Source organism: Sabethes cyaneus, chromosome 1, assembly GCF_943734655.1.
Source record: "Sabethes cyaneus chromosome 1, idSabCyanKW18_F2, whole genome shotgun sequence".
In the NCBI taxonomy this organism is placed as follows: domain Eukaryota; kingdom Metazoa; phylum Arthropoda; class Insecta; order Diptera; family Culicidae; genus Sabethes; species Sabethes cyaneus.
Genome location: NC_071353.1, coordinates 60,332,171 through 60,340,781, shown reverse-complemented (window position 1 = coordinate 60,340,781; position 8,611 = coordinate 60,332,171). Strand labels below are relative to the sequence as shown.

The window sequence follows — 8,611 nt, the reverse complement described above, 5'->3', positions numbered from 1 at the left end:
GCTCATTAGAACCGAGAAGACATCGTTTGTTCGGATTGTGATCCGAACCCGACACGTAAAAAATGTTATCAAATATTACTACCTTCAGAATCTAAAGGACGGTAATAAAATTCACTTATCAATGTGTGAAGTATATTGATAAAAAATTATTTAACGTTCCCCGAATTTCAAGTAAACTCGGGAATAAGATAAGTTAGAGACCACGCGAACAGGTCTCTCTGAAACTCCATCATAAAGTATATTGTAAGTTAGAATATTAAATTGTGACCTTTATGAATTAAACTAATCATACTAATTATAAATTATTTTCAAGCGTCTTAGTGGAATCCATAAATCAACGATAAAGTTAGTGGAAAAATTCATTTGATTCTACTAAATAAGGTTATAAATAGTGAAATGTGCGTATCTGTGGATCTCGCTTTAGTTTGGATAGAATTAAATGAAATTTTCTTCTAACTTTCTCGTTGACTTACAAATTAGCTAGCTGCTTGACGATGGTAAAAGGTGGTTGGTAAATGGATGGATAATGCATAAAACAAACACCATAGTGGTCCTCAGCCTCTTATCCAGCAACTCCTATCCCTACCTCCACGTGGTACCAGCCGGAATACGAGCAACCTTAGCGGAGATCGAGTACCCAACTCCGGTGGACTTTATCTAGGCATATCCACGAGAGAGAATTTGGCCAAGTATCGACGAGCGCGGAATAAGTTGACCACGATCCTGAGGAGGAAAAAGCAGCAGAAGGAGGACAGAGATCGTGAGTAGCTGGAACAACTATTCCGGGCTAATAACACGCGCAAGTTTCATGAGAAGGTGAATCAAACTCGTAAGGGCTACACACCTAAACCTGACATGAGTAGGATCGAGGAAGGGGATCCAATCACAAACGAGCGCAAGGTGATCAACAGGTGGAAGCAGTATTCCGATGAGCACCTCAACGGCGATATAGCATCAGGAGACGCAACGAAAGTTAACCTTGGAGTGCCTACAAATGACAACATCCGGCGAGAAATTCACTGAAGCTGAAGAATAATAGAGCCGCCGGAAAGGACACATTCCCGGCAGAGCTCTTCAAAAATGGCCAAAAACCGCTAGCAACGGCACTTTATTGGATAATTTCTGGGATTTGGGAGGAGCAGGACAACCGGAGGAGTGGATGGACGGTGTAGTCTGTCCCATCTATCAAAAAGGACGACCGACTAGATTGCTGTAATTACCACGGCATCACGTTGGTCAATGCTGCCTACAAGTTGCTCTCCCAGATTTTGTTCCATCGTTTATCCCCAGTAGCAAGAGAATTCGTAGGGCAGTATCAAGCGAGTTTTATGGGAGCCCGTGCTACAATGGATCAAATTTTTGCTCTCCGACAAATCCTCCAGAAATGTCAAGAGTACAACGTGCCCACGCATCATATTTTCATCGATTTCAGAGCAGCGTACGATATAGTTGAACGAGAACAGCTATGGCAGATAATGCACGAGTACGGTCTTCTGGGCAAACTGACGCGGCTGATCAAAGCTACTCTGGAACGAGTGATGTGCTACGTGCGCGTTTCGGGGATACTCTCAAGTCCTTTCGAACCGCGCAGAGGATTGCGGCAAGAGGATGGACTGTCCTGTATGTTATTCAATATCGCTATTGAAAGTGTGATCTGGCGAGCGGGCATCGAAACGAGAGGAATGATCTTGACCAAGAGTAGCCAACCCCTAGCCTTCGCAGACGACCTCGACATCATTATTAGAAACCTTGGGACGGCAGAGGCAATCTACGCCAGACTAAAAATGGAGCCTAGGACCTAGGAGAATAGGGATACAAAACATTGCATCGAAAACCAAATATATGGTACGAAGAGGCTCCAGAGAAAGCAACGTTTGCCTTCAACCCCAAGTAACACAATTTAGGTCCATTTAGTTGAAGCAACCGGGTTACGACTGAAATTAGTCATATTTCGGTTACCATAACAACTTTGTAACAACCGTGCTAGTAGGGACGGACAGTGACTAGTGACAGCGATGAACTGGAAGTGGTTGATGAGTTCATATATTTAGGATAATACGAGTAAGGAGATCCAAAGACGCATTCAAGCTGGAAATCGAGCCTACTTTTTCCTCCGCAAGACGCTTCTATCAAGGAGCATACGCCGCCGCACAAAGCTGACGATGTACAAAACGCTAATCAGACTGGTAGTCCTCTACAGACATGAGACGGTAACTTTGCTTACGGAAGACATACGTGCACTAGCCTTATTTGCGGATTATTTTTGACGAAGTACAAACGGAAAGCGGAGAGTGACAGAGGCATATGTATCATGAGCTACAAACACTACTTGGAGAGATTCCCATCGTACACCTGGCAAAAGTTGGGAGACTACGGCGAGCCGGCCGCGTCGCCAGGATGCCGGACGACTATGCAGTGAAATCCATTCTCTGCGAGAACCTCACCGGCACCAGGAATAGAGGGCTCGACCAGGTTGAAGCCGACTTGTGTGTGTCGAAACGCGAATTTTATTGGTTGACTTCCCGGTTAGTATCGTCGGTTTGGTAACAGGAGCTCAACCAAAAATATGCTCTAAATCAAATGAAATGAACCCAATTCGGTTCTACGGACTTCTTTACACAAATTTATTAGATTTTTAAGCTTTGTTTTCCCAAAGCCTTGCCCGATGACACACAGGAAAGGGGTTGGCACCACGCGATTCTCCGGAAAATTTTACATAAGATCACTTATGTTTTATCAGCCTGCAGGCCATATTTTAATTGCGTGCGTTTTTTTTTTTTTTGCTCTTTTTTACCCATGTATCAAAATCAATTTTAAAGCACCATAGTCACGATATTAGTGAGTCAGATATTCATTATTCCATCTACAAAACTAAATATCAAATATTAGTATCAACGAAATTAGAATGGATACACAGAACTAAAAATGTCTGTTACATCCAGAAGTGTTGATATGTTTACTAAGCGTGATAATAAAATTTGTTTTTACCACAAACAACGAAGGGAATGTCGCTGGAATGGCCCTTTTAGCATTCACTCTCAACTTCCGTTCCTAATGCAGTGTTGCAAAGGTCTAAGATTACAGTATATTTATGGTAAAGCTTGTACCTATTGCTTGGAAAAAATAAAGTAACAGGCATTTATGTAAATACAAGAAGTATTATCACAGTCGTGCCACCAGGGATGCCACATCTAATTCTGTGTTTTTGTTGGAAAATCTGGCCATCAATTAGGGTTGCCAAGTCTCAAAATTACAAAAGCCGGCCGGTCGGTCCTGCCTTCAAAAAATGCGGGGGGGAGGGTTGTGTTAATGACATATTAGGCCGTATGAATAAAACAGTTTACTTTGCTTTTCCCGTTTAAATCGTATGGGAGCATTTGCTCTAACTCTTTTATTCATTCGGCCTATTATTTGGGTAGTCGACTAATTTTAATGTTATTTAAAAGATTAGACCGAGAAAATAAAATACGCTAGAGGAAACGGTAGTGTTCCAAATTTATACATGCACAAATATCTGTATTTAAGGCAGCTCTGCTTCAATGATCCACTGCTCAGGGTTGCTAATAAATTTATCAGAAAATTTAACAAATCCGGCAAAAAGTACCAACCCGGCTTCATATATCAAAAATTTAGAAAATTATAAAATTTTGACAATATTCACCAGATCACCTTCACCGAAATGTACCATGGGTGTTTTTGTGGGCAAGTTTTTTTCTATGGTGAATTGAGATCCCTCTCCTCTATAGGAGGGGAATAATGACCCCTCTCCTTTTAAGAGGGGGCTTCCACACAAATGAAATACAAATTTTCTCATAACTCGAGAACTAATCAAGCAAATGGAACCAAATTTGACATGTGGGTGTTTCTGGAGACAAGATTTTTTTCTATGGTGAATTGAAACCTCTCCCCACTTTAGGAGGGGGCTCCTATACAAATGAAATACAAATTTCCTCATAACTCGAGAACTAATCAAGCAAATGGAACAAAATTTGACATGTGATGTTTTTGGAGACAAGAATGTTTTTATGGTGAAGTGAAACCTCTCCGTGCATTAGGAAGGGGAGGGGGGGCTCCTATACAACTGAAATACAGATTTCCTCATAACTCTAGAAGTAATCAAGCATATGGAACCAAATTTGGCATGTGGGGGGTTTTGGAGGCAGGAATTACAAATAAAACAGAAATTTTTGCGTAACTCAAAAACTAATCAAACTCGAGAAATTTTAGACTCATAAAACATTAATCAATAACAAGACCACCAAAAACTATCAATAGTAACATTAGATAATTCAGCGCAAGTCGGCCGCTGCGGGGGGAAGCCCCCCGTAGAGATCACCTCTATCTAGGTTTATTTATTTTCCTAGATCTACTGACCTCTTTTACTTTCCTTCAGTTGGGTCACCCCTGCGAAATGGTACTTTCTACGAAAAGATTTTCCGTGAAATGGTACATCCTGCGTAAGGTTTTTCGTGAAATGGTATTCTGCGGAGAATTGGTGTTCCGCAAAACGGTATTCGGCGAAATGGTTCGTAATGATGGCGAATATTTAAATGTTATCCGCTTTATTTTATCAGCCTGAGCGACGGGGGGAGTTGTTTTCTACTTTACTGTGAGGAAAATTTGTATATTAAAACACCCATGAACTCCTCTGTGTGAGGTGTCCACCAATATATATATCACATTGGCATTTTATGCTAGGGGTTATACCCCTCGCATTTGACAGCAGTGCTGGAAAGGCTTATTGACGTATCGCAGGGTTATCCCTCGTTGGCGCCAAACGACCGAAGCAGCTGTCACTATCGCCCGCCATTGTATTGCAAAGTGATGTAAAGGTAAGTCGTGCTATCTGCGGCTGCTGATATCTCGGGATATCCATTCTTTCCCTATGTCGGGTGATTCCACTCCAGTAAGCAGATCTCACATTTGGCGACCGTGACAGGACCCACCTGCTCGCATAATCAAATAACTTATAGAATATGTGGAATCACTCGATATAGGGGGAGGAAAAGTGTTGAATACAATGTGGTAGGTATATAGAACGATATATTTAGTAAGACTGTTCCTGTACAGGAAACAAGCGTGTTGGGACAACCGGCTTAGAATTACAGGCGAGACGGGACATCCGCCTAGAATTATGAAAGAGGCGAGACGGGACATCCGCCTAGAATAAAAAATGGCGAGACGGGACATCCGCCTAGAATTATGAAAGAGGCGAGACGGGATATCCGCCTAGAATGAAAAATGGCGAGACGGGACATCCGCCTAGAATTATGAAAGAGGCGAGACGGGACATCCGCCTAGAATAAAAAATGGCGAGACGGAACATCCGCCTAAAATTATGAAAAAGGCGAGACGGGACATCCGTCTAGAAATATGACAGAGGCGAGACGGAACATCTGCCTGGAAATGTGAAGGAGGCGAGACGGGACGTCCGCTTTGAATTATGAAAAAGGCGAGACGGGACATCCGCCTAGCCTAGTATCGTGAGCGGCGATACGCGATAGCCACCTAGAGGTTGAAAAAGGCTCAGGTCCAGGCAGCCACCTAATTTAAAGAGACCGGTTAGGTAAAGACTAGGATAGCGATCGAGGATATTTTGCACACTGTTTCGCGACAATGGTGGCGTATCTGAGGATTGTGAGGGCGGTAAAGGGCGTGAAGAATGTTGAGAGGTGTCTTTGAGTACCGGAGTTTACTGAAATAGAAAACTGGATCGTTTATATCATCACTACCAAGTTGTGACAAGTTTGGGTTGTCATTGCAAGATCACCTGGGCCGCCATCAAGCATCATTTCGCTTTTGCAGGCAGGCACGCTAGTGCGGCGGAGCTTGAACGATTTTCCGAATGGGATACAGGCGGCGAACGTATCAGTCGAGCTGCCATATTCGGCTGGAGGCAAGTGTGGTTATGCGGTTATATGGGTGGCTATCACAGGTGCTTAATTATAATACAGCTGCTTGGGCAAAGTCAGGTTCTTCCAAAGGGCAGGAGAGCATTCATAGAGCATCTAAGATAAGAGCGACCTTAGTCGCTGATTTCATCAATCGATCTCTTGATCTATTAAAGAGAGTAGTTCGCCATAGTTTGTAAAATGTGGCAACCGAAACGAGTTTACTATCGGTGAACGAAGCAGTCAGGCTCGTATCGTCGTCCTAGATGCAATCGAGCAACCTAATGGTATCATGCATCCAACCTGTCAGGACAGTCATTAGCAATAAATAAATTACCTAATATAGACGAAACAAAACAGGTGGACGAATTAGCGGAAAATATATTGCTTACTCACAGTACTGTAGGATATGTATCTTTTTTGAAAAAATTGCATTCTTAGGAAATGAATTAGATTAAAACGGATTTCTTGTTCAAAAACCGAAGCTTTTCGAAATTTAATTGATGTCCGTCAACCTAAGGAAAAAACCTTTCCATGCCCAGCATTTCCCGTCGGCCTGCAGTTACAAAATATTATAAACTCTGTTAAGAGATGTAGGATCAGAGCTTTACTTTTTAAGAAAACAGCGTGGGAAACAAGCAAAAATTTAAAGTAACTGATAAACTCGCTATATTTATTTAGGAAGCTCAGTTTCAACTGATGTTTCATTTATTGCTTTGGCAGCCATTCAAATGAGCTTTCCAGCAACAGCTCTTAGCTGTTTGAAAATTCCTATAAATTAATATTTACACGGTGACACTTCAATTTTGTACAAGCTTTTCGATCCAACAGTTTACTTGCTTTTGGTAGCAGAAGCCTGATTAATAATTTTGTTGGGTTGCTGTGTTTCATAAACTTGCCGAAACTTGTTCGTCAATTAGGAATGCACGGATGCCTCTTTTTCGCGCGGACAGCGATGGCAACAAACTCCACAAAAGCTAGTGGTAACGATTTTAAACGGGCGACACTTCAAGGGATTTGAAGATTGACTGTTTTTTTCATGTTGTTTCTTTACGTACAGGTCAACAAGCTGACCTCCTGGGACGCGGCACACATCTCTTGTTAGATTTGGACAAACGGCGTCGCAGTGCTGATTGTTGCAGCATGCTTCGCAAAACGCGATTTTATAAACTAAAGTAACTGTAAAAATAACACCATTTTAATATTTTGGAAAGCATACTTTATATGAAATCTAATTACCGTCCTGTAATGCCTGTAACCTTAAGCTTCATCCAGTCGCTGTCATGGTTTGCAATTTGCGGTCTATGTTCGTGTTGTTATGTTTGTTTACTTTCCTCATTCTGCAGCAGATGCGTCGAATGCATCTAAGCATATATGCATCCATGGGCAGTATAGGCGAATCTCGAACAAATCCGCACATCTGAAATCCATGCTGCTAGTACCAAGTACAATCGCATTGTTACAAGGGGTTCTTCCTTCCGGCGAGGCGTTGTAATCAGTGATTACTATAAAAAGTTTTAATGATGTAACTATACACTGAGGAAAATTTTTATATTGTTTCTATGTGTCCTATGCATTGCATCACACAAAGATTTTTTGCAAGATATGCCCAATAAATGATGATTGTATGCCAAGCACACGTCCGTTATGTGTGCGCACGGAATACGCGTATAGTATTCATGTATACTCCTGGGCGGATTTTTTTTTTCTTGCTAGTTACAGTAATGAAGATTAGGATTTTTTTTTCCTGTATGGACTCATCACTGCGACCATTATGGTTAGATCTATTGTGATATCGCCCGGGTGTTTGTTGTATAACCCGCACTGCATTTATTTTGGCTATAGTCGCTATTGAGTGAGCGATATGCTTATTGAATTTTTTTTTATGCGTGCTTGTGTGTAATTGGGTACCCTTCTTTCAATACTTTACTCTACTTTACCCACCTCGTTCCACATGACAGCGCACAGTCCCCAATTATAGTCATCCCTGGCGTAGCAAACCAGTGCATTTTTACTATAAGGGTCTCATTTTTGCACTGTCAATAGGCCATATCGGGATAATATAGAACTCAGCATGAAGGAAGGGCGATGAGGGGCCTGAGAATAAACCCATGCTAAAGTCACTTTGACATCGAATGGCCTGATTCTACTAAGATTCGAACCCATGACCATTCGCTTGTCAAAGCAGACTCGGTAACCTTGCGGCTACAGAGCCCCTCAAGATTAGGATAGTAACACGTATTACGCGTGAAGGGGAGTTGCTGTTTTATTAGAGAAGGAGGGGGATGTGAGGTGTCCACCAATATATATATCACATTGGCATTTTATGCTAGGGGTTATACCCCTCGCATTTGACAGCAGTGCTGGAAAGGCTTATTGACGTATCGCAGGGTTATCCCTCGTTGGCGCCAAACGACCGAAGCAGCTGTCACTATCGCCCGCCATTGTATTGCAAAGTGATGTAAAGGTAAGTCGTGCTATCTGCGGCTGCTGATATCTCGGGATATCCATTCTTTCCCTATGTCGGGTGATTCCACTCCAGTAAGCAGATCTCACACTCTGAAACTTGCAAAATTCGACATTGTGACAAAGGTCATCCGAGATTCACGATTTATGTACAACATAGTTTAATTTGTGGCAATACGAAGTTTGTCGGGTCAGCTAGTAATCAATAAAAAAAATCGATTCAAGTTAAAACATCCTATTCCACTTAAACAGTA

At 42.1% G+C, this 8,611-nt stretch overlaps 1 long non-coding RNA gene across 1 annotated transcript; it reads right to left on the bottom strand.

Annotated features, from left to right (window-relative positions):
- Positions 1-6,390: 6,390 nt before the first annotated feature.
- On the bottom strand, positions 6,391-7,196 carry LOC128732738 (uncharacterized). The gene is made up of 3 exons (XR_008411836.1): positions 7,131-7,196; positions 6,503-7,070; positions 6,391-6,447 (listed from the first exon to the last, which is right to left on the bottom strand). It is a non-coding gene; the product is annotated as an uncharacterized LOC128732738 (long non-coding RNA).
- Between the last annotated feature and the right edge of the window lie 1,415 nt (positions 7,197-8,611).